The sequence below is a fragment of the Phacochoerus africanus genome, chromosome 13 (genome assembly GCF_016906955.1).
Source record: "Phacochoerus africanus isolate WHEZ1 chromosome 13, ROS_Pafr_v1, whole genome shotgun sequence".
Lineage (NCBI taxonomy): Eukaryota > Metazoa > Chordata > Mammalia > Artiodactyla > Suidae > Phacochoerus > Phacochoerus africanus.
In genome coordinates, this window is record NC_062556.1 from 61,354,218 (window position 1) to 61,380,210 (window position 25,993).

At 36.4% G+C, this 25,993-nt stretch overlaps 1 protein-coding gene and 1 pseudogene across 1 annotated transcript in view; one reads left to right on the plus strand and one right to left on the minus strand.

Annotated features, from left to right (window-relative positions):
• Positions 1 to 25,993, plus strand: part of GPC5 (glypican 5) — a 1,373,090-nt gene that overhangs the window by 708,962 nt on the left and 638,135 nt on the right. The gene's annotated exons all lie outside the window — the stretch shown is intronic.
• On the minus strand, positions 4,348 to 5,174 carry LOC125113539 (cytochrome c-like; annotated as a pseudogene).

Genomic DNA, 25,993 nt, shown 5'->3' on the forward strand with positions numbered 1-25,993 from the left:
GAAGACTTAAAAAGCATCTGTAATTTTCTTGTATCACAGCATTTGCTCATAATTTTTGTGGAATATCTATGACTAGTTGAAGAATATTTTTCCTACTAGGATGTTATGTTGACAAATCTAGCATTCAAGCAAAAAATATTCAGAGCCTTGTGTTATTTCTTTTTCAGATTTATTGTATTCTTTAAAAATTTGACTCTGATGATTTATGTGATTGTAGTACTTTCTCTTCCAGCCCTCGGAAAGGTGGAGTTATTTTTAATACCAAATAGATGTCTGAACAGATTAAACAGATAAATGCTAGAATCTGAAAACTTAAAGGGAAAATGAAAGATTATACACGAATGAGATAAAGTAGCCAGTTTTGACTTCAGCATTAATCAAAAGGCATTTAACCCTACTGCACAGAGTGGGTTAAATGTGGGGCTGTCTCCACCAAACTTGTTAATCATAAGCAGGGAACCCTGAACCACCACACGGAGAAAAGCCAACTGGTGATTAGAAAAACCTGCCTTCAGATGATGAAAGCTATCATAAGCCCAAACTTAAATAAAGTTCTATAAATATATTTTATCACTGCTTTTATTGTGGTTGAAAATAAAAGAAAGGACGAACCTATGTCGAATCACAAACCAGACTCTCACTGATTCCACACCCTTTCAGTTAGGGTGGAGTAAATTGATGTAACAAATATGCCCAAAGGTGGAGTTACTGTTGTGGCTCAGTGGTTAACAAACCCAAATAGTATCTATGAGGATGCGGGTTCAGTCCCTGGCCTTGCTCAGTGTGTTAAGGATCCTGCGTTGCCATGAGCTGTGGTGTAGGTCACAGACGTGGCTTGGATCCTACATTGCTGTGACTGTGGCGTAGGCCAGTAGCTACAGCTCAAATTCAACCCCTAGCCTGGGAACTTCTGTATGTGGTGGGTGCAGCCCTAAAAGGACACACACACACACACACACACACACACACACACACACACACACACACACACACACACAGAGGGGAGGAGTTCCCATCATGGCTCAATGGAGACAAATCTGACTAGTATCCTTGAGGAGAGGATGAAGGTTCAATCCCTGGCCTCGGTCAGTGGGTTAATGATCCAGCTTTACCATGAGCTGTGGTGTAGATCACAGACACAGCTCAGATCCTGCGTTGCTGGGGCTGTGGTGTAGGCCTGCAGCTACAGCTCCAATTTGACCCCTAACCTGGGAACCTCCATATGCTGCAGGGGTGGCCTAAAAAAAGAAAAAAAAAATGCCCAAATGTGTCTCGTGCCTCAAACCAATTAGAGGCTTGTGTCCAAGGCAGGTTTTCCTAATCAGCCATTGGCTTTTCTCCATGTGATGGTTCAGCAACGCCTGCTTATGATTAAGAACAGCAAGTTTGGTTGAGACGGCCCCCACACTTAACCTGCTCTGTGCAGTAGGGTTAAATGCCTTTTGATTAATACTGAAGTCAAAATTGGCTACTTTATCTCATCTCCAAAGGTCATAGGACAAGAAATTCGATAATCATTAATATTCTAAGACACAGGAAAAAATAATAATAAAATGAAAGAAAATGAAAAGCCCACTTTATCAACAGTTTGAGTCTTGTTTTCTCTTTGTGAATGTGTGTGTTTATATAAATAAAGAGCAGGAGTAAATTCCCCAGATGTTACTAGTGATTATCTGTAGGTATTATGGTTACAATTAATTTTAATTTTCTCATGGCTGTTTTCTAATCATCCACAATGTGCAAGGTATTTCTTAGAGAAGAGGGGGGCAGTACCTACAAAACACTTCAGCTCCCAAAACTGTATGTGAATTGTCTTAAACTCAAGACCTGTCTGAACATCAGTTTTTGAAAACATAATTTTGTTCGTGCTTACCACAGAGAGCCTGGCTGTGTGCTGCTGCTCTTTCCTAAATCTACAATAACTAATTAGATTTTAAAATTTTCTGGAGTAAATCCTGGTTAGAGGGGAGGAAAAAAATTAAAAGTAGTCACATGATATTGCTGAGATGAACTTCAAAAAAAGTGTTGCTAATGAGACCCACAACCCAGAGTTTCTTATTACTGAATTAAAATACACTCAGACCAGGTACCACAGCTTTTAATTTATTCTCAAAAAGTATTTTGTGTTTGGGGAAAATCTGGCTAATGAATGAATTCAATCAAGCAAACAAAAAATAAATACAATTTCCCTCTTGATGTACTAGATAATTAATACTTATGAATACATGAATCATTGCTATGTCCCATGCTATGTAAGTGCAGATTTTTTTTTTTTCTGAAGATGGTGCAGTCTTGCGGAGGTAATTCTTTGAAGTATGACTCCATTACATTTTTGTATATTGTATAAGTGATAATAATGTGTGTATATTATTAAGATTTTAAAGTTAGAAGATTTTTCAAATGAAACCCTAAAATTCACCTGGCCAGGAAAATGCAATTAATAGATATTCTACTAGAGATGGTAACTCAGAACTCCCTCGCTCATTTCAAAGCTTTATGCCTGTATAGTGTATCCCATTGTTTCTTTGAAACATGAACTTGTATTACTAGAGTTTAGAGGGAGGCACAGGGTAAAAATAAACTTGAGGTGGGTCTTATCAAGTCAATAGATTAAATTAGAATAGAACGACGTCCTACAAAAAACAAAATGTATAATAAGAACTTGATCGGATCTGGTGTTGCTATGACGGTGGTGTAGACCGGCAGCTGTAGCTCCGATTGGACCCTAGCCTGGGAACCTTCATATGCCGTGGGAGCAGCCCTAGAGAAAGGCAAAAAAAGACAAAAAAAAAGAATTTGAATAGAATATTTGGGGAATAGAGAATAAGGAGATTAGATACATGGGAGAGAGGACTTGTATTGAAAATCAAGGGGTAAGAAGAGTGTCTGTGGTGGCAAAATGGGTTAAGAATCCCCCAATGGCAGTGGCTCCTCGGTGGCTCTGGTTGCTGCAGAGGTGGGGATTAGATCCCTGGCCTCACATAGTGGGTGAAAGGATCCGGCATGGCTGCACCTGTGGCTCTGATTCACTCCCTGGTCTGGAAACGTCCATATGCTGCAGGTGCAGCCATTTAAAAAAAAAAAAATAGGAGTTCCTCTTGTGACTCAGAGAGTTAAGAAATCTGCTAGTACCCATGAGGATGCAGGTTTAATCCCTGGCCTTGCTCAGTGGGTTCGAGATCCGGCGTTGCTGCAAGCTGTAGATGTGACTCAGATCCATTGTTGCTATGGTTGTGGTGTAGGCAGGCACCTGCAGCTCTGATGTGACCCCTTGCCATATGCTGCAAGTGTGTCCCTAAAAAGAATTTTAAAAAAAATCAAGCAGTAGAAATAAAGGTGTTAAGTTTTGTTTATTGAAGATGAGAGTGTTGGGAACTAAATTTGGAAAATAAGAAACTTGGGCTTTTTCTTCAATACAGTAGGTATTTAACATTTCAGATAACTTGCTGTAGAAAAGGCCAGGGGGTGAATAATCCAAAATAATAGAGAAACTCAAAGCTAATAGTTTGCAGTATATTATAAAATTAATTTGGAAAGAAGTTGGCCTCCCCAATAATACCTTCCTTACAGCTCTACTGTAACAATTCTATTCAAACTTCAAAGGCAGTGGAAGAACATAGCCCAGGAATATGCTAGTTACCCAGACCCAAGATGAAAAACTTACTCCAATCCAGTGATATAGAGCAGAGATTTTTAAAAAACTGTTTAGCATAATTAATTTTTTAGACAATAACTAAAAGGAACCCCACTTGTAAACTGACAAATCAATGTTTTATTAAAATAAATGGAATGACTAAGTTCAAAATTGTATGTATTTTAGATACAGATGATTTTAATGACATTGGCATAGCTGAGACCAGAAAGATATAGTGGGCATTGTCCATTTGTTAACTAGTCCATTGGTTAACAGGCTAGTGAACACAGCTGGAAACACAGGTGAATCTTGCTCTGTTCTATGAGACAGTGAAGGGATCTTCTCAATGCTTAAATATATTAATATAACCAGTTATAAAAATCTAAATATAAAACCATCTCCTATAGATTTTGAGAAGACATTCACCATCTTCCTGAAAAGTTTAACATTCCATATTCAGGTTTAATCATCTCTTTAGAAGGGGGAAAACAGTGATAGTACTTGTTGAACTGGAATTATTACAAAAATTCAAAAAGCTGACAATATTCATTTAGCCACAAACCAATCTTATTTAAATCAGGACTGTACAACAGAAACATTCCATCAGCGATACGTGATCTGGAATTCTGGTGTATGAGATCAACTTAATATGGTCCACATATAAAAGTCATGAGACATTTCAGTTTTGGAATAAATAAGGCAGTGGCCAGCTATTACTCAGTAGCTTTTTTGAGATAAGCTACCATGTCTTTGTCCTCTCCCTTCTTCTTAATGCCAGTGAAGATTGCTTTTATTCCAGGGATGTACTTGGGATTCTCCAAGTACTCCATCAGCATCTCCTCTCCCAGGTGATGCCTTTGCTCTTGTAGGCATCTGTGTAAGTGAATCCTGATGCCTGACCTGTCTTCCGTCCAAACAGACCATTAGGTTGGGGCAAGTCTTATGCTTGCCTCTGTTTTCCACAGTGCGGCACTGGGCACACTTCGGAATGAAGATCCTCTTGCCCTTCTCCGCTTTTAAATGGCTCTTTCGCTGCGCACAACAGAGAAGTGGCCACTGGCAAGCCGGATGTCCCACTCTCTCAAAATGTTTATATTTACTCAGCATAAAGTTATCTGATAAGCCTAACGAGTCAATTTAGGTCAAGACAGTATTTTTAAATTAGGAGTCATGCCAATGTTCTATTGGGTATGTTTTTTATTAACAAAATAATCATGTAATGTGAGGGGCTTTGCAGTGTTTAAGAACATCCTACTGCTGTGCGTAATTGCAAATGATAAACAATTGACCGCCTGCATTTTTGACTTCAGGGCATTTGTCATTGAAACAAAGATGGCAGGTGAAACTACAGTTTCAGTTGTAGGGTACATCCCTGGAATATGTAGTTAATGTGCCACCAATTGTGAATGTTCGTTTTATGATACGTATGAGTATACTTTGTTTCTATTACATTAATGTAGATAAATTTGGTTTATTGAACAGAGTGGAATTGGTAGAGTCTAAGCAGAGAGCAATTGTATTCCTTCTTACCATTCCCCATTAAACATTCTTCCTGAATATGTTTTTTCTCATAGAATTTCCAGACACACTTGGAGAATAAACAAGTAGAATTTTATTTTGGCATTAAAAGTCTAGTGCACCCTAAAATCAATCCTGTGTGGCTAGTCTGATAATCAGAATTTACGGTCTTATCCAGTGACAGCCTCTCCCTCTCCTGCTATTGGCCTGACCCACTTGGTAGCCTGGCATAGGAACAGCCGAGTGAAGTCAGTTTCTTTTCCCCCTTAGTTCGCTCCCCTGGCTCTTCCACTCCCTTGGCACACAATTCTGGGTCCTTTCAGAGTTGGATTAGAAGCCAGAGGAGAGGTAGCTAACAGTAGAGGACAGAATCCCATTCCTTAGGGAGTTTTGCTGCATGTGGTTGCCTTGGCTTCTAATGAGATGTCTTACACCTTTGACGTATAAGCAAGATCCCTAAAAGGAATCCCTTTTAGGAAGACCCCCAAACCTCCCTTCTGCAGGGCCCACATCTAATATTGGAAAAACACACGCTTTTGTCTTTCACTGTTGTAAGTGTAGCCAGTTTCCAATCAGTCCATGTTACCTTTTCCAGGCATTGAAGAATCTTCTCTTTACTCTAATCCTGTGTTGTCCTGCATGGTAACCACTAGCTGTATGCTATTGAGCATATCAAATGCAACTAGCCCAAACTGAGATAGTTTATAGGTGTAAAATGCATACCAGGTTACGCAAACTCCGAATGAAAAAAAAAATGTAAAATATCTGACTAATAATTATTACATGTTAAAATGAAAGTATTTTTAATGTATTGGGTAAAAGTATATTTTGAAACATTTCATCTATGTTTTTGCACTTAAAAAAAAAGATGACTAGAAAATTTACAATTATACCATGGTTTGCATTGTATTTTTTTTTTTTTTTTTTAGTGTCACACCTGTGGCATGTGGAAGTTCCTGGGCCAGGGGTCAAATCAGAGTTGCAGGTGCCAGCGTACACCACAGCTTCAGCCATGCCAGATCCTAGCTCAAGACAATGGTGGATACTTAACCCACTGAGTGAGGCCAAGGATTGAACCCATATCCTCATGCGGACTCTGTCTGGTTCTTAACCCACTGAGCCACAGTGGGAACTCCTGCCTTGTATTTCTATTGGACAGTGTCACTATCCTTTAGACCTTTCAGGAGTCTAATTTTTATTAGAATAAAATATGAATTTGTACATCCCTCACGCTCTGTACTCCATAAATGGACCTATTACCACACATTTGGCTTGTTGTCTTGGTTGTTAAAGCACATACACAACGACTCTCCCCCAAACTTTTCTTCTTAGCCTCCTTCATTCCTTATGGAGTGGAATCAGATTCAGAGTCACTTGTTATGTCTTGTGAGAGGCAAAGTGCCCAGACCACCTCAGCAGGTAAGTGCTGAAGAACGGATGCTGTAAATTAAAGAAAAAGTTAACATAAAAGAAGACATAGAGATCTTTATCTTAAGTAAAGGTGGGAACTAGGGGACTCAAGGTCTCAGGGACCAAGAGAGGTGCCTCAAGAAACCACACTGCTTTTATTGTGCTCTTTAGGATTACATCAAGTGAGGAGGGGGTTGTAGGTGCAGGATATAGTTCTTTTATTATTTTAAAAGTCACATAGCTGGTAGATGGTTAAGCTTTTATTCTGACCTTTAGGCATTTAACAATCATTAGCACTGAGGAAGCTTGGCATTAGCTGTCTATGCAGAGCATCTAGAGAATCATCACTGTGCTTCTAGCATCTAGAGAGCCATCATTGTGCTTCTAGCATCTAGGGAATCATCATTGTGCTTCCCCAAAAGACATGCCTATCTGTGGCAACCCTGTGTGCCTAGGTTTGCACCTCCTTCTCCTTGCTGATGCATATTCTGCTAATGACCGCTCATAAACCCCCTGGGGCCATGAGGTTCCTCTTTCTCTTATTTTAACAGGACATGTCATGTTGTGCGAACAGTGTGCCAATCTGCCAGCATGCCTAGACCAAGGCATTATGTCCTCATGCAGCTGACCACATGAGTAACTTATGCCTTTTGGTCTTTCTTCTCAAGATCAAGTTATTTACCAGCACTGAAACTGTTTTTCAAGCAGGAATATGGGGTAAAGCTGAGCAGGACAAGATGGAGTTTTTAACATAGAAAATAGAAGCAGAGAGGCTAAGAAAAGATTGTAGAAACATGTCTCCCGACAGTGAAATACCTCATGAAATTAATAATTTCCTCCATAATATATAGATTTGTCACATTTAGAGAAATCTTCATTACTCTGGAGTCATAAAAATATCCCTCTATATGTTATTAAATTTTTTCCTAAAAATACTTTATGCAATTAGATTTTTCAACTAATCATAATTAATGTATTTGACTATTATTAAGTAGAGTTCCTTTTTTTCTTTTTTCATATAGATATTCATGGTCTTGGCATGAATCATTAATTTACTATTTTCTTTCAGACTTACAGTCTTTCATTTGTTATGTATTAGTTTCATAGAAGTATATGTTATACTTTGGCTTTTAACCTAGTACCAATATAATACTTATTTATTATGTTTGAAGAAATTGATATATAATAGGGTTCATCCTCTGCTCTTGTCTTTTAATACAGTATTGGTAATTTTGGGTAACACATATGAATTTTAAGACCGAAATATGTGGAAACCCTTCCCAGAAATACTTCGCTATTTTTTTGTAGGTTCCTTATGATTTTAGTCACTATTTAAGTATCACCTTTTAAAATTTAATGTGAAATTGCACACACAATAATTTTAATGCAGTGAAACAAAGGCCACTGGAGCTAAACAGAGAAGTTGACAGTCATGTCTGTTAACATGCTAGGCAAGGGAACACACACTAAAGAAAATATCCACTGAGTAATCTTCTAATGGTGAAAAGTTGGGGATTTTTAAATGCTTGATTGTATACCCATTGCAAATGAAGGAGATATTGGTGGATTATTACTACCCTTGCCCCCGAGTTAAACTATGATGCCTCTGGGATGATCAGGAAGGGACCTGTGTCTCTCTGCTTTGAAGTTGGACCATGAGTTCACCAGCAATGATGCAGTGATGGGTGCAGACCTGGATTCAAGTCATAGACGTTTTCATGCCACTTCAAAAAGCTATTTGAGAACAAGCCTTCAGTACTTCAAGTCGGTAGATTTAAATATTTAAGAATTGCTACTAATGTATTTACAAATATTAATGTGAAGTAAATTGAATTTAATGCTAAATACTTTCAAGCATTCATCTAATGAATCACAGTTAAACATTGTTACACTCAAAAAAAAAAAAAGGAGTTCATGGTAATTTTGCAAATTAAATATTAGAAACTTACAATAGGACAGAATGAGTTCCTAGGACCATGCACAGTTGGTTACATCAAGTCTCATTGTTCATTAGTTGGAAAACAGTCCTTAGTTTGGTATAGTAAGTGTCTGGCATGTCAGGTTCATTCAACATTCCAGAACCTTCATTCGTTTTAGTCAGCCACTATGGGTGGGATAAAACATAATATTTGATTTTATTTTCTCCTTAGTACATGGACTTTTTATCTTTTTTTATTCTTTATTTTTATTTATTTATTCATTTATTTTTATTAAAGTATAGTTGATTTACCATGTTGGGCCAATTTCTCCTGTACAGCAAAGTGACTCCACCATATGTATACTCTTTTTCTCATACTATCTTCCATTATATTCTGTCCCAAGAGATTGGATGTAGTTCTCTGTGCTGTATAGTAGGAACTCATTGCTTATCCATTCTAAATGTAATAGTTTGCGGCTACTGACTCCAAACTCCCCATCCATCCCACTCCCTCCCCCCTTCCCCCTGGCAACCCCAAGTTTGTTCTCTGTATCTGTAAGTCTGTTTCTGTTTTGTAGATAGATTCATTTGTGCCATATTTTAGATTCCACATATGAGTATTTGTCTTTCTTTTTCTGACTTACTTAACTTAGTATGAGAATCTCCAGTTACATCCATGTTGCTGCAAATGGCATCATTTCATTCTTTTTATGGCTGAGTAATATTCCATTGTATAGATGTACCACATCTTAATCCATTCATTTGTCAATGGCTATTATCTTGTTTCCATGTCTTGGCTATTGTGAATAGTCCTGCAATGAACATAGGGGTGCATACATATTTTTGAATCATAGTTTTGTCCAGGTGTATTTTTCTTTCAAGTTTGTAATATGTAAAAGTGAATGCAGAATAATTTTTATTTCTGCGGTAGTATAGGTATAGCTTATCACTTACCTTATCTCTATCTTGAAATATTTGTATCAATTCTCTTAAACTTAGTAAGATATATTTTCACAGTGTCTTGAACCCCTAAGGACCATGCCTCACTACTCTGGAGAAAGAAACAAAATGGTTAACTTATTGTTGATTAAAAGCATATTTAGGAAGTTTACAACATAAATGCTTAATTCCATCCTAGTGCTAAGATATGTGGATTTTTTTTTTTCAACCTTACAGAGATAGGGGTCTTTAGACCTAATTGGGTTCATCAAACTACCAAATTTTCTGATGATTTCTGTTTAATAAAATAAATTTAACTCTATTTAAAAATAAACAAAATACATGAGTATAACACAAGTTAACTCCACATTTTGAGTTCGAATTTTGTTCTAAATCATTGTCAATTAGATTATACCACCATGTTGTAGCCAAATTAGGATATGCTGATTAATTACCAATGTAAGTATTTTAATAATAATGATAAAATACAGCTATTATTACAGTCTCAGTGAAATCTAAAGAATAAATACAGCAAATATTGTATTATTTTCATTTTATAAATTAATAGTTTTCAGCTCAAAAATTATGAATTCTGAATGCTAACAGTGATTCAATTAATGAGAAATATTCAGGGAGAAAAAGGGTAACAGAGTTTTGAGCAATAATGAAATATTAACTTCAGATTAAATGTAATCAGACACTGCTAAAAAATTAATGCAAAATAGGAACTCAAAGGAAGTTATATTTCAAAAATCCAGATCCCAACAAAGTTACTTCTGAAGATAATATACAGAAAATTGGTCTTTAAAGAAATCATTCTTGTAGATTTTACAAGATAATTTACTTTTAATATAAATAATAATACAAATATACTATTTTATATAATTTAGTTGTTCTAATAATAAATACTAACAACTTAGAAAAATTATCTTTTGAATTTTCATAGATATTTTATGATTTTCAATGACTTAAATTCAAGAAGTTGTGAATATGGATTCCTAATGTATGTTTTGATATTTTTAACATATGATGTGAAATTTTTTAAAGAATGTTGATATTCTCTGATGATTCAAAGAAATATTGATATTACCATTGGATAGAGTATAATACCCTAGAATTGAGAGGAAAATCTGAGTTCAAATTTTATCGATCTGTCTAAACTTTTTAGCAGCGATTATATAGATACTTATGTCATATATAATATACATAATAGGTAAATTTTTTACAGAGATATATATCATAAATATATGGGTTTTTGTAAGCAAATACAGTGTATTTGCTAGTAATTAACTAGTTGAATATCTTGGGAATGGGGAAGTAAATGTGAATGCATAGGAGAGCTTAAGAAAAGGAAATCTTTATGTAGAACAATTTTCAGATATTCAGTGAAGTGTTTCTTTGTGAAAAACATCAAAATTGAAATCCTGGATTTGAATTCTGATTCGCTGCTCACTACCTTATCTAGCAATTGATCTTAGAGCCTCAATGTCCTCATCTGTAATAAACTGCTTTATTGGTTGTTACAAGGATCAAAAGAAATAATGCATGTACAAGAATAATTCAAGGGAAAATCATTATACACCAATGAGAAAACTCAGCACATTGAAAACCCTCCATGTAATCTGTATTTTACGTGTAGAAATCACAACCCCCACCAAGATCAAGTAACGTGCACCTTTAAAATAGAATGCAAGAAGCACTCATGTTTACCTTGAAAACATTATATTCCTTTGCTCATTACATTTTAAAAAACAAATCATGCATTTGCTATCTTTTAACATGTGAAATTATTCAGGCTTGTTGAGTTTGACACGGTGCTTGCTTCCCATTGCAAGGAAACTGAACAAATATTTTGTGATCTTTGGATCAAATTATGTCGTCAGTGAACTAAATTTTACCACTTCATACCATTATGAGGTGAGTAAAGTCCCAAGAATACCATTTACTTACCATAGCACATTTCCAACACTGAATTCCAAAATACCACGTAACTTCTCTGGGCGAAGAGACTCGATCCCCCTCTCTACCAGAAGGTGGCACTGCCCACCTCACTGACGACATTCTGAGGTGGGTGCACTAAAGAGATTATTCTCCATCTAGAAAGAAGCTGGATTTTAGAACATTTTATTTGAAATAACGAGACGCATGTGATTAATTTCCTAAAGAATAATTTTACTTTTGTCTTTTTGTGGAAAGATGTGCACGCTAAGTAAAAATGAACAGCTGTTGAGAATAAAAGGAAAATGCTTCATTTAGAATCTATTAATTTCTATCATCATTGTTCAGTACAATATTCTCAGACTTAATTACTCATGTAAAGAACATTATGACTAAATGTGAAGTAAATTCTTCTTCATTCCCCTCAAGACTTTTTTCTCTTTCTCAACCACAAATCATGTGGCTGACTTTCTACTTATTTACTTTTTTATAAATCATGGTATGAGTACCAACTTTGGCTCTGTTTTTCCCCTCGTCCCCACCTCACTTTCATGGAAGTAAATATATCCATCAGTCTCTGCTGCTGGAATCTCTGCTTTCAGAGAACAGGGCTCTTTACAATTACTAGTAACATGTAAAATATGAAAAGGCTGATTCCACATCCCCCCTTCCTGGGGACAATATAGGTAGATTCCATGTAGCTCTTGCTGATGACAGAAGGAGAGAAAGGAGATGGTACAGGCTTATAGACAGTTAAAGAGGCTCAAATTGATGATCTTTAAATAAATACAACAGGAGGAAATCACTTTGCTAAAAGTACAGCTATGAACAAGCTTCTATAAATTAATTGTCAGAGTTGGGAGTAAAAATGGCACCTAACAGGAGAAAAACTAAAAGGAAAGGATGAGAAAGAGTGAAAAAGCCTTTATTTTATGTATATATTTATTTTATATATTTGATTTTTCACTAAGTTATTTCATTTGTATTCACTAAATGCATGATAATGACTTGATGACATAAAATAAAAGCAAAACAAAACAAAGACATATGAAGCACATTGTCTAAAGCAATTATTCAAAATTTCATGGAATAGATTTAATAAGTAAATGTAATGCTGCATAATTACAGTGGCCATTTCTTGTTTCACATTTCTTTTTCCTAATTATCTTAACATAATTTAAAAAATCAGCTGAGTTTAGTTTATCTTTAATTTTGAAATTGGGGAAAATAGTGGGAGTGTTGGACAATTATGAAATTCGATGCCTGTAGGAGAGAAAATTCACTAGTTTTAGTTGGCTGGGGAATAGTAAACTTTTCATTTTAGATTAACTCTATTTTATATTCAGGCGTGGGATTGCAGACTACTGAACTTTACAACAAATAACTTTATGTTCTCATGACAAGAACACGCATTTTCCATTATTACTTTTATGAACCTGAAGTAAGTTTATCTGATACTATAATCATGAAATTTTATTGAGAATTTATTAAAAACATTGAATATTATGTTCCTATAGAAGCTTAAAGATTGCTACTCATTTTATATCTTCCTACACATTTCTATGCTGAAATAAAATGTTTCCTTTTTCTATTTAAAAAAGAAAATGCCTTGGTGCATATTATAAGATGGAATCAAAGTAGCGTATTTACATTTATATTCCTGAAAATATAAATTCTGGACTCAATATCTGGAGTACCATGAAACAATAACTTACACACACACACACACACACACACACACACACACATATAGCCATCAAGAAAGATGTACACAATATTGTTTCCTATATCAGATAATAGATAAGAAAGTGTTCTTTAACTATGGATTTAATCAACATGATAAAATCTGTCTTAAGAATGGTTGTATTTAAACTCTGACATGGAACTTTAATACCGTTACATTGTCTTTCTAAATAAAGTAATCCAGTGGCTCTATTGAAGTCCTGAGGAGCCAGTGATGCTCTGAAGAGCCGGATCTAAGGGGCGATCTTTGCTCATCCTTGCCCCAGAGGTCCTTCACTCTCTCTCATTACTGTTGCTCTACCGGAGTGATATCGCTAATATCTTCTGGTTTTGGAGCTTTTTTTACTGACCAGGAAGATTAACCATTTCATCCTGTGTCTTCCCATTATAGACTGTACAGCTTTTTATTGCACAGGTTAACAATGTTTTACTCTATTTGTACTTACCTATTTCTTCCTACCAGATCAGGAGCATCTGAAAGGGAAGAGGCATACCATTCCTTTTGAATTGCCAGGGTTTAACACCATGGTGAATTCAGTGACTAGCCCAGAGCAGAAAGTCCACAGAAATTTAATACAGCTTTGTTAGATGAATGAAAGGAAAGAAGAACAGGGGGATATGAGAAAGAAGATCCTGATTTCCTTATGTTAGTATTTTTAATAAAAAGATTCTTAGTTTTTATTGGGAGACACGGTCATCCCTCAGTGCCTACAGCAGGCAGCTACCAAGACCAATGCCCTTCCCCCCAGCCCCCAGGATACTGAAATTTCCTGAGGCCGGTCTTTTCTATAAATATCATCTCATCTGCATATAACCTACACACATCCTCCCATGTACTTTAAATCAGCTCTAGATTGCACATGATACCTAATACAGTGGAAATACGGTGTAGGCAGTTGCCAGCTGCACGGCAACTCAGTTTTGCTTTTTGGAAATTTCTGGACTTTTTTTTTAAATTTTTGATCTGGGGTTGGTTGAATCTGTGGATGTGAAACTCACAAATACAGAGCGCGACTGAATTCATATTTCATCCTCAGTATAGTCTGTAGATGGCCTTTATTTACTGCACTACTAGTTGCTGATCCCCTGCCTTTTTTTTGGGGGGGGGGATCCCAGGGACAAAGCCCTACAGTCCTACCAGTGATGACCTTTCTCCAAAATCATCTACTTCCTCCCAGCCATCAGTGTTCAGCACAAATAGTAACATTCATCCTGTTTGTGTGGCACTGTGGTGCATCCTCTTAAAGATGACTTAAGTGTATACGTTAGAGGTAGCAGTCATGCAGGCACATTGTCTATAATCTAATCCTAATTATTTGCTTAGGCCATGAAAAACAGGTGAAATATTTTAATATATATGTGACTTTAGAGTTTCATTAAGATATCAATTCTTTTTTTTTTTTTTGGCTTTTTAGGGCTGCACACACGGCATACGGAGGTTCCCAGGCTAGGGGTTGAATTGGAGCAGTAGCCTCTGGCCTACACCACAGCCACAGTAATGCCAGATCCAAGCTGTGTCTGTGACCTACACCACAGCTCACAGCAACACTGGTTCCTTAACCCACTGAGCGAGGCCAGAGGTCAAACCTGCATCCTCATGGATGCTAGTCAGATTCGAATGAGCCATGATTCAAATGAGCCACTGAGCCATGACGGGACGCCAAGATATTAATTCTTTAAAAAACGTATATGCAGCAAGACAGACTCTAGAATGGCTCAATTGTAAGCCACATTCGATTTAAAAACTTGGGTGTGTACACAAGGATTTTTAGTATTGAGGGTGAAAATATTTCAGCAATAGATGCTTACTTTCATCTCTTTCCCCAACGTTCCATACCATATTTTGCTCTAGGTAACTATGATTGATTGAGCCCATCCAAATACTATGAACTTCTTTATGCCAATATACTTTCATAATAACCTGTAAAGCTGAGATAATGATCATTTTACCACTAAAAAAAAAAAAAAAAAAAACGCAGAACAAAGCGGAAAACAAACACACCTGATTTAAGCACCTCATCTGAGGTCTCCCAGCTGGTTACTAGCAGTGGAGATGAAAATCCTAGTGTCTCTGACTGGACGGCTGTGTTCAGCCGCCTCCCGGCAGCAACATGCAAGTTCAGGAGCTGTGTGATGTGCCTGGGAGGCTTTCCCTCAGAGAAACAGATTTAATCCTAATACTGTCACTGTGGGCTAGGTATGATGACTCACTATTTGCAGATGAGGAAAAAGAAATGTTAAAATAGCCTCCCAAGTCCCAGAGTGAATTAATAGGAGCCAGGATACAGACAGAAGCCCCAAGATTCCAAGTTCAAGACTCATTCCGTTGCTTCAAACCTGCCTTCCGGGGCTTTTGTACTTTTCTTACTGAAAAACAGCAACCTCATTCAGAAACTGCATAATGCTGGTAGATGGATACTCTGTGCCCTATGAATTTAGAAATCAGTTTCTGATGCAGTGACCAGCAGATATACGTTATGGTATGGTCATATAGGTATGCAGTAGTTTTTGGAAAAAATAAAACTAAAGTATACAGAGGAATTAGCAAAGGGCATTGTATTAGACTCTTCTGACCTAACATCAGCTTCCCTCTTTTCTAATCATCTTCCTCGAACAATGTGGCCTTCAGGCCATTTCCTTATCATCTGTGGTAGAGTAAGAAGGAAAGTGGTTTTAGGGCTATGATTGAATCGTTGAAGGGGCACAAATTCAAAAAGTTCTATTATCAGAAAAAAATAAGGTTGACTTATGGTAATTATCATTGAAAAACTGAAACCTCAAATCAGAGAAGCATCGGCAGACTAATAAAGATCTTTGCTGTAGTTGTGTAGAGATTGGTGTTGCATTAAGAATAATTTAGGAACACACAAATTTAAAACAAGGATAAGATTTGAGCACGCATGTGAAAATTAGTCATAAGATTGCCTAAACCTGCCATATAAAAAAATATTTTAAAATAATTTGATATTAAGCTCTATGCATTTTCTTATACGGCAAAATATTGTTGAATTATAATCCATATACAGACTTAAAATGTGTGTGTTTGTTTTAATTCAGTTTTGTGCATGCTTAGTGCCTAAAATTAAACAAGACAGGACCTAAAGTATATCTAGGACAAGCATACCTCTGATATATTTCAGACTTGGTTCCAGACCAGTGCAATAAAGGAAATATCACAATAAAGTGAGTCAGGTGAAGTTTTTGGTTTCCAAGTACATATAAAAGTTGTGTTTACACTATCCTGTAGTCTATTAAGTGTGCAATAAAACTATGTCTAAAAGGAGAAGGTATATACCTTAATTTAAAAGTTCTTTATTGCTAAAAAATGCCAACCAGCATCTGACAATGCAGGGTTGCCACAAACCTTCAAGTCATAAAAAAACAAAACAAAACAAAATATCTGCAAATACAATAAGATGAGATATGCCTATATCTCAGTATAGAAGAGTAGAAAAGAATTAAATCAGGCACTGTGCAAAATGTGTTGCGGTTACTAAGTTCACATTCATTATTCAATCTTTAAAATAAACCTTTAAGTTGGGAGTGTATTAGCCCCAAGTAATGAAATGAATACTAACTTACCCTGCTGTTCAGCAAATGTTTCAAACTGGGGATTCAAATCCAAGTCTGTTTGCAGCCAAATGCACCACCTCTAATAAGTATGTTATATACCCATGTAAATGCTCACACATGTCAATAGCTATGGTGGAGGAAAGCAGAACATGAGAACATAAGAACTGCTGAGGAATCATAGACCGAGGTGAGATGGAAAGGCCACTGGGCCCCCAGAAACTGCCATACCTCTGAAAAGCAGGTTTCCATGAACAACCCCTGCAAAACAAATTGCAAATTACATTTCATTCCGAATAATGTGTTACCATGTAATAAAATTATTCTTAATGGCCTTTGAAAAGTTTTTCTGGCCACCGAATTTATTCCAGGATTTCAGTGGTTCATCATGTCATCCACTCACTGTAGATTTATTATGGGCTCCATAGGCTTGGGCTCAGAAAGGGATGCTGGACACGATCTAAAGAATGACTAGGAGCTTAAGGATAGAGTGAGCTTTTGGTGAGGAAGCAGAGCAAGCAATTGCTGAGCCTTCCAGAGACCGACGGAGCCAATGGGGCGGAGCTGCAGGGGCAAGGGGAGCATAGCAAGGGACTAATGAGAGAAGATTAATTGTATTTTTTTTACTGATAAGTTCTTCTAAATTTATTTCTCTGTGTGTAAACTTTATTGCCAACAAAGATGTATTCCATCATGTAAAAGTTATACTATATAATATCCTATCAATAAGGTATTAAGTATCTATTGTTTGTCTAAATTTTTAAAATGTTAATGTCAATTTTACAACCATTTAGGTTGATAGCTCCTGATACTTTTATAAGGTTTAATCAGAGAAGTAATGCTTTATTTTAAAGACACACACTGGACTTTTACCGAGCAATAGGAATAGGAATGAAGATTTCTATGGGCAGAAGCACTGAATACATAAATCCATATGCCTAAGTGTATTTAAAATTTTAATTTAAATACATTTTAAATTTTTAATTTACATGATTTTTAAGAGGGAAAAGTAGAGGTCTGATTAATTTTTTATTTTTCTATATATAATCAGTCCTAAAATATAATTCCAATCTTAAAATAGAATTAGTCTCCAACCGAAACCTTTATTAAAAACTAACTAGACTCACTAAAGATTTTGGTCAGGAAGTCTTAGAGAAATTTCACTTTTTTTGGTAAAACTTTTGCGGTGGCCCTTCTGTTCATGATCCAAAGGCAACATTTCTCTAGCTGCTAAACTATTCTGTTTTCTACTTTCTAACATGCCAACATCAAAGCTGTAACTCTGCCCTTTCCTCTCCTTACCCACGTCACACCCAGGGTAACTGGGAGAAGGTTCAACATCAACAGCAGCTCATCTTACCAATAAACAAAGCACAAAGGCAGAAGCAGTCAGTTGCCAGGCACAGACAGCGGTGGGTGAGACCAGGAGATCGCCTTTCCACCTGCCGATGGTAGAAATATGTTATCGAGTGTGACGTGGTCCTATGTTAAAATAATGTTCATATGGGTGTGCCTGCTATGTAGGAAGAGTTAAGATCCTGAAAACTGTCCAGTGGAAAGAGTTGTCCAACTAAAGGTGAGTGAGCTTGGAAGGTAGGGGGGGCGAGGGGTACTGAGGACAGCAGTGAGGCTAGCAGCTCCGGAAATTTCTCCCACGCCAAGAGCTCATTAAAGCCCCTTTAACTCACGGATCCCTGATGTAAGCATCCTCTTCATTTCACTCACAATTTCTCCTCTCTGAGGTTCTCGGGATATAAAACAGTTATAAAAGAAAACTCCCAAGGCCAACCATTTTCTTAGAGACTTTCTACTTTTTAACTCACAATTTGGGAAGACCAAGAGTACAGTACATTTGAAATACCATAGTTGTCAGAAAAGAAGCTGTTATCTACATGAGAATGTGATGTCCGCAGTAGGATGCCAGGCTGTGGTGTGACCGGAGGTGGTGAGGCTGCCTGTCTCCCTCAGCCTGAATGGGAGCCTCCTTATGAAGGTTTCCCTGACACTGGGTGCAACATTTTTTGTAACAGGTCTGTTTTTGTTTCAGAAGTATGTATTACTTTGCCAAATCTACAATAAATTGTATCGCCACCATTCGTCATGTAAAAGCTTGTATAAAATCATAACTTACTATAGAACTTTTGTATGCCTTTGAATCGGTCTTGCAACTTATTTCTGGGCGTGTCTGTGTCCTGCCCACCCCCCCTCCCCCAGGAAAATAGCTTTTGAAAACTACAGAATTGGTTGCTTGTGCTGCCTGTCTTAATTTTCATAGTCATAGATTGAATTTTTTTTCCTCAGGAAAAAAATGGGGTAGGTGGTAAGAGGAAAGTTTGAAAATGTGACATATCTGAAGATCATTGCTCAGATCGCACCGAAGCCACCCTCAGGTCTCTTAGAGTTCAGACGTCCTGCTGGGTCCTGCAGGGCTCTGGGTGACACCTGCCCCTTCACGTCTTCCACTCTCACCCACTGCATGATGATGCAGCACTGAAGTCGTAGCCACATTGCCCCCTTTTGAGCCTCAATGGGGCGAACAAATTCTAACCTCAAAAATCCTGGAACTGGCTCTTCTCTTCCTAGAATTCTGGCACCTGGCTCTTTGGACCTGAGGCTCCTTCTCATCTTTTCAGTCTATGGTCAACTATCACCTTCTCTGAGTAATCACCAGGCTTTAATTAAAGGCGTCAGCCATCCCCCATTATCAAGGCACCCTATTACTTTACATTAAAGAACTGATCGCAATCCAAAGAGGTCTCATTATGTGCTTATTTATTAGGTATTTGTAATTTTTTTTTAATGCTTTTTAGGTATGCACCCATGACGTATGGACATTCCCAAGCTAGGTATTGAATCAGACTATAGCTGCTGGCCTATGCCACAGCCACAGGCACACGGGATCTGAGCTGCATCTGTGACCTATACCACAGCTCATGGCAATGCAGATCTTTAACCCACTGAGCGAGACCAGGGATCCAACCTGCATCCTCATGGATCCTAGTCAGTTTCATTAACTGCTGAGCCACAAAAGGAACTCTCTGTATTTGTACATTTTTTTGTCTCTTTTCACTAAATTACCTCCATGATTGTAGGAATTGTATTCCACTCTATTCCCAGTATCTAGAACTTATTCTATTAATAAGAGGCATCTAAATAAAAATTGCTCCTTTCAAGACTGATGTCAAGAAGAAAGAACACCATTTGCACAGCCTTCATGCCAAAGACAAAGATTCCATCCTGGCCTGATCAATTTTAATTTCTAATTCAGGATGTTTGTTGGTATAAACTTCGCAGGAAAATTCCAGCTACAAAAGGATTCAAAGAAGCTCTTTCTGATCATCTAGGGTTGCATCCCCATCTCAGAAATAGAGAAATGGTTGGGTACTCAAAATGAGTCAGGTACTCAACAGTGCGTCTGAACCAGGTCCTATCCCATGAATTCCATATTAAAATCATGACATCATAGAGGTGACCGACTTATGGATGATAAGTAGAGTTGACAGGCAATAGAGGATATTTTATTTCATTTGAAAAAGCGCTTAACATCCAGGGGGAGTCAACAAATACTGTTTCTCTTCTGTGACAAAATCACTTTCTGTCACCTGTTTTGTCCACATCCCATCAAAGGAAATTAGCATTCAGTACTGCTGGGTAAATTCTAAAGCTAGGTAGCAAAACCTTCTAGAAACGGATTCTCATTGCCACATAAGTGATTACCTCTTACATGACTGTGCCTTAGTCCAAGAGCCAAAAACTGCCTTTGAGAAGAGCACTGTTCTGTTTCACAGCAGAGATCTGTGTGTTCTCCCAAATCAGCAGCTTCTAGCCTGTAGTCCACATAACATAAAAGATATTTAAATATTTGGAGATTTAATGAATTAATTCGAATATCACCCTTCCTTTGAGAGAAAAAGCAACATATTAAATTCATCAACAGTCTTCTCATTCCAAAATATAAATATCCCTGGTGCCAGAAAATGGTTAATTCTCCACATTTGGAAAAATAGATAATAGTGAATAGTTTCTTTTCTAAAAAATTAAAGTTGGATTTATAATGGTTTGAAATGAAATATTGTCAACTTTCAATTAGAAGACTATGATTTCAAAAGAGCACATTGATCATTATTATTTTTAAGTTTGTATGTTTGGCTATTTTATAGATCAATATTCAAGGCCAAAGAATGTAACACTACTAAGGAAAATTAGTTTTGGGTCCATCCTGGGAATCTCTATTCACGCAAGAGAATTGCCCATTTGTACTGAATGGACAGATTACATTGGTCAAAGAATGATTGAAGTTTTCTTTTAAAATTCAGGCAGACATTTTGATGCAATCTACATCAATTTAAATACAGTTATTTGTTTAATTCATGAAATTCCCTCTAGACTAGTATGTATAACCCGTTTCTCAAGAATTCCTTTGAGAAAAATAGGCACAGGTAAAAGCCTGCATTTTTTTGTAATAAAACTTCAGAGCAAACTAAGAATTATTTAGGTCTTGTTGGCAGGTCAAACTGAAAAACAACCGCTTTTGCCTAAGTCTTTGCTTCATGTATTCTCATTGAGAATATGAAGCACAGTCATTGTAATTATAATTTTGGCCAAACTTTATTTTGATTGTATAATAACGGAGCCAAAAATGAATGAATGGCTACATTTTTCAGTTTGCAGAGAAGGACGATGTTACTTTGAATCCATTTTAATTTTTTTTCTTTTACATTTTACTTTCCTAGCGTGCCAAATAAAATTTTGCTCACATGTTTCCTCTTAAAACATGAGTTCAGAGGACTTCTCAAGGAAACAAAACAACCTCAATGAAAGTTTTATTAGCTTCTATGAACCCTAAAAATATCGTGCTTTTCCTTTCTGTGATTAAGTGACACTTGCTGTCACACAAAAGAATGATAATTATATTAGCCTTAATCATAAACATGTGCTAAGCACATATTTCTCTAAATAATTATATTAGCCAGAGTTTATACAGTTTTGATTGTAAATGCAAGAAATCCAACTCAAACATACTTCAGCAAAACGGGGATTGTTTGGCTCATGTAAACTGTGAAAGACTCCCTGTAAAAAGAACCAGAGAATTAAAATAGTTGGGATTTTTCTGTCTCAATCTGTGGGCCATACTGATTATCTCAGATTGTGTTTCTACAAGGCTAATATCATTATTTCTTACATTGTCTGTCCTTGTATCCTTGTAGTTTTTTGAACAGAAAATGCTAATATTCAGCCACATTTTGAGAAACCCTGGTGGAAAGCATCTACTTGGCCTGTATTGTGTCACGTGCCCACAGCTACATTCATCATATCTGGTCCCAGGAACGTGATACTGGGTTTAGACCAGCCTTGGTCAGGTGGCATCGTTAAGTCAATAGTTGTAACTATGGAGTTGGAGGTCACATTAAAAAGGTGTTGACTCCAAGAGTTCCCACTGTGGCTCAGTAGGTTAATGTCTGACATAGTGTCCATGAGGATGTAGGTTCCCATCCCTGGCCTCGCTCAGTAGGTTAAGGATCCAGCATTGCCACAAGCTGTAGTGTAAGTAGCAGAATCTGGTTTTGCTGTGGCTGTGGTGTAGGCCTTAGCTGCAGCTCCAATTTGACCCCTTGCCTGGGAACTTTCCTATGGTGCAGGTGCAGCTATAAAGAAGAAAATAAATGTGATCATCATTGTACAACTATAAATGTAATAAATTCATTGATTAATAAAATAAAAAAGAGACAATAGCAAAAAAAAAGAGAGATGTTGGTTCCTATTTTGACCTCATGGTTAGAACAAGAGAGGATATGTCTTAAAAATGAAGGATACAAGATATATTTTTCCCAGGAGAAATGAGAAGAATATAGGAAGGGCAGCATGCACACACAGTCACACACCCAAAAGTGTGCATGCGTGTGCACACATACACACACACATGAAGTTAAGCCTTCCCTCACCTCCTTTTCTTTCATCTTCCCTATCACCAAACATGTACTGAACATCATCTATGAGATATAGGGAAAGCTAATGGTAATGAATTGACATACTTTGGGTTATTCATGATATTTACTCTTCAGAAACTGAGATGCCATTATTTATACCTTCCACTGTCAAAGAGAAGACATTAATGTTATAGACTACAATGTAAAATTTAACATAAAAGGATGAATCAGATGGTCGAGAGCCATATTTTATCACGCCTAAGTCACATTTCTGACACCTTATGATTTATAAAATTTTATAATTGCTGGAGTCTTAAGTTGCTCTTGGCCATGTGGCAGCCATGGCGCATTGTCACTTCAGTTGAATGATGCATGCATGGTTGATATTGCATGTGTTGTGTTCAACTGTTATATAAGATATCTTCAAAAGCATTACATAATGACTCTGTAAAAAACAAAAACATTGTGTTTGCAGAGAGTCACTGAAACAGAGCAGTGATACCTGCACTTGGTGTTTTTGTAAACATTTGGAATTAGAAGAAACAATTCAGTTCCATGTTTTTCTTTTGGAGAGGAACCCAAGTATTTTAGGGAACTTATAAAGGAGAATTCCCACAAACAGGTGAAGCTATACTCTGCTTTATTACTGATTAAAAGTCAATGCAACTGAAGTTAGGAGAAATTGCTGGATGTCTTGGAAGAAATGAAAGGAACTTAAGAACATGAGTCTTGAATTGATGAAATTATTTAGAATTGTCATAATGATATCATGTCAAATTTTATTTAGCAGGAATTTTTCCTTTATAGTACATGAAATTAGAGTGCATCTTACCATTTAAGGTTATTTGATGTCAGTGAAATACTATAATAAAATAAATTTATTTTGCTTCATGGAAGTCATTTTGGAAACATTATGGAGTGGCAGGATTATTCTACTAGCAATCAGATTATCTATATTCAAGTTTTCATTCTATCACTGACTAATTGTACTCTTTAGGAGATATTAAGTAAACACTCAGGACCTCATATAAACTACAGAGGACAGATTTAGGACTAAGTTATGGCAAACCACTGTTTCCAACATGATTCTAGATGGAATGAAAAATGTAAAAAGAAATTCATGATGTCTTTATTTTAAGAATGATTGTTTGGAAATACTGTGACTCTGGCTTAGTACATGCGTAATTTCCAGAGGCCAGGGTAGTACTTTTATCTTAGTGCAGTAATAATTTATCTAAATCTCAAGCCTAATGTTCCCACATAAAATGTATCTAGCATGCCATGTTTCTTTCACTTCCATAGTGTTTGGTATTTTGATTAGTGGTTATAGCTGCAGACAGATTAGTGAGGCAGTAAGTAGTAGAAAAATGCTAATGGACAGCTAATCAAGTAAGCGAGTATCAGATAGTCAATTACTATGGAGTACAATTATAATTCAAAAATATGTGAAGCATTATCATTTTGCTGCAGTGTTTTTATGCCAAATGTTCTAACAAGAACAGAAAAATGATTGCCTGTTAACACACTTGGGAATATGGTCATTAAGTACCTAAGATTTTCTAATAAGATGGTAATCTCCTTTCTTTCTCAGATGCCACAGGCAGTACTGCTGTTCATATGTTGAAGATTTAATGCAGTGTTTGTAAACTCAAGCAACTAACATTTTATTCTATTGGCTTTTTAGAGTCTGGGAATCTGAAATTGACTTGAGTTATAGTTTTTCTCCCATCTTCAGGACTGACTATCTCAGTCAAATTTGTTTTACTGAAAGCAGTCTAGAAAAACACACACACAAAGGTATTCCATCGTTTCCATGATAGCATTTTCTGAGGCATATTTTAAAAAATGTATTCTCTTATGAAAACTTTTCAAAAAAGATCTTATGCCTTTCACTTTTTAATTTACAGAAAAAAAGTCACAAAATGTTAGAACTAGAAAAATAATATGGCCCCTCTTCATAATTTTAGAAATGAAGGAACTGAATTATAAAAAGGCTAAATTCCTGCTGAACCCCATCAAACTAGCTGTTGACAAATTAGATGTGGAACCCAGATCTTTTAATTTTTACTGGAATAAGTTGTTAATATTTGTCTCACTTTCCATTTACTTTAAAACAAAAATAAGCTCTTTATTTTGTTATCTAGTCTTTTTGACCCTTCAGTTCTGATGTCTCAGTATTGAAAGACTATTTTGAGCCATCCAAACATACAAAACCTCGATACTGATTTGCTTACTGACAGTGCAGATTCTACCACCAAAACTGTTTTCTATTTATCTGTTCCCTATATAATTCTATCTTGGAAATGGAATCTTCCTGAGAAATATTCTTATCTGAGTAATGTTTAGGTAAAGCAAATGATAGCAATCAGACAGCCTCAGAGAAATGCTGTATACTGTATATGGGCTTTGAGTTCTGCAGTGGATATTATTGCTTTAAATTTATTGAGCAGTTCTGAAAAAAACTTAAGAGTTTTTAATGCAAAGGACTGGTTATAGGATCCCCACTGGTATCAGAATCTGCCAATGCTCAAGTGTCTTATATAAAACAGCATCTACAGCTGGCCCTCCCTACCTGGGTTCCACATGGTTGAATTCAATCTGTGGTTGGTTGACTCTGCAGGTGTGGAATAATTCACCCATACAGAGGGCCAACCGTATTTAATGTTGTTCTACTTGATGGGCTCCAAATAATTTGGCAATTGAATTTTTTTTCCATATCAACTATTAACACATTGCAAAACTCTGGTGTACAGCATAATATATTTAGGAAATACCATGTAAGTATGTAAAATCTGATACACTGTTCCATCTCAAGTAATTTAACAATTCATATCTGTTCTACTATATAATATTCTTCTTCCACCAAAAAATTTAATAGTATATAGGTAAGTTTTAAATATAACAGGATTTGGAATCAGAGACATCTGCTTTTAAAACCTGTAGCTATATTTTGAGAGATGTGTAATTTTAATTTTCCCATCTGTAGCATGAAATAATACCTGCACCATAGACATCCACCTACAGATAGAATGGAACATGTCACAGAAGACTCATACTTCCACTGAAGTAGAGTTAGAAATGTCAAGTTAAAAACAATCAAAAGACACTGGAAGACTGTCAAGCCCTTTGGGTTTAGAGGTTACCTCCCGGGAAGCAAGGACAGAGTCCAGATCTATATTTGGGCAAAGCTACATTTTTTACTGTATAGGGCTCGCTCACCTTTAGCTAAAGCTTTTTTACAGTAAAACAATCATACTTATCTGGGCTTCTACATTTGTTAAAGTATTTATATGACAAACACAGCAATAGTATTGTATGACTACATGTAAAATTTGGATAAGACAGTGTTAGGTAAAATTAGATTAAAAAAAAAAGTTAATCTATCCGGTAATGCCA